Source organism: Suricata suricatta, chromosome 7, assembly GCF_006229205.1.
Source record: "Suricata suricatta isolate VVHF042 chromosome 7, meerkat_22Aug2017_6uvM2_HiC, whole genome shotgun sequence".
In the NCBI taxonomy this organism is placed as follows: Eukaryota; Metazoa; Chordata; class Mammalia; order Carnivora; family Herpestidae; genus Suricata; species Suricata suricatta.
Genome location: NC_043706.1, coordinates 92,296,536 through 92,297,499, shown reverse-complemented (window position 1 = coordinate 92,297,499; position 964 = coordinate 92,296,536). Strand labels below are relative to the sequence as shown.

At 37.8% G+C, this 964-nt stretch overlaps 1 non-coding gene across 1 annotated transcript; it reads left to right on the top strand.

Moving 5' to 3' along the window:
• The first annotated feature begins 329 nt into the window (after nt 1-329).
• TRNAK-CUU lies at nt 330-402 on the top strand. Its single transcript has one exon. It is a non-coding gene; the product is annotated as a tRNA-Lys (tRNA).
• Nucleotides 403-964: the final 562 nt, after the last annotated feature.

Below are 964 nucleotides of genomic sequence, written 5' to 3'. Positions count from 1 at the left end.
AGAGACTCCCAAGAATACTCAGCAGCTTGCCAGGTACTGTGGGAAGCCTCAGAATGAACATGCATAATATTATCCAAGAACTTTTTTTTCCCTCACAAAGTTAAAGTTAAGTAATGCTTAACTACAAGTGATTTTTTAAACATTTATGGCATACAAAATACATGTATTATGGAACTAAATGTAAGCTTTGCATTTATTTTAGCATAAAATGTAAAACTTGGGCGCCTCCTGGCTCAGTTGGTAGAATATGTGACCCTTGATCTCAGGGTTTTGAGTTCAACCTCCATGATGAGCATAGAGCTTACTTTAAATAAATAAATAAATAGGGAACCTGGCTGGCTCAGTTGGTAGAGCATGAGATTCTTGATCTCAGGGTTGTGAGTTTGAGCCCCACACTGGGTATAGAGATTACTTATAAAATAAAATCTTTAAAAAATAAATACATAATACAAGAAAATATAAGACTTGAATTTAAAGTTTGTATTGAGTGCTTTGTGCTCACCCCACATTCCATTTAGTAAGTCTTTTACCCTCTAATTTCCCTCCCAACTCTGATAAGTATATTCACTCATCATTCACAGACCTTTTTCCTACAGAACCTTAGAATACTCCTTAACACGGCCCACTAGGTAGCCACTATTAATATAACAGCACCAGCACACAAATTGAAGTCTATTTGCCAACTCTTCAATTAGCTAGCAACTATTTGCTTATATTTTACTATTTGGGGATATTTGAAATAAAATCAATAGCCCTGAGGTGCCTAGGTGGCTCAGTTGGGTAAGCGACGGACTCTTGATTTCGCTTAGGTCATGATCTCATGGTTTGTGAGTTCAAGCCCCATCTTGGGCTCTGTGCTGAGAGTATGGAGCCTGCTGGGGATTCTCTCATCCTCTCTGCCCCTTCTCCCCCTCAAAATAAATAAATAAACATTTTAAAAAATCAATAGCCCTGAAAACCAAGG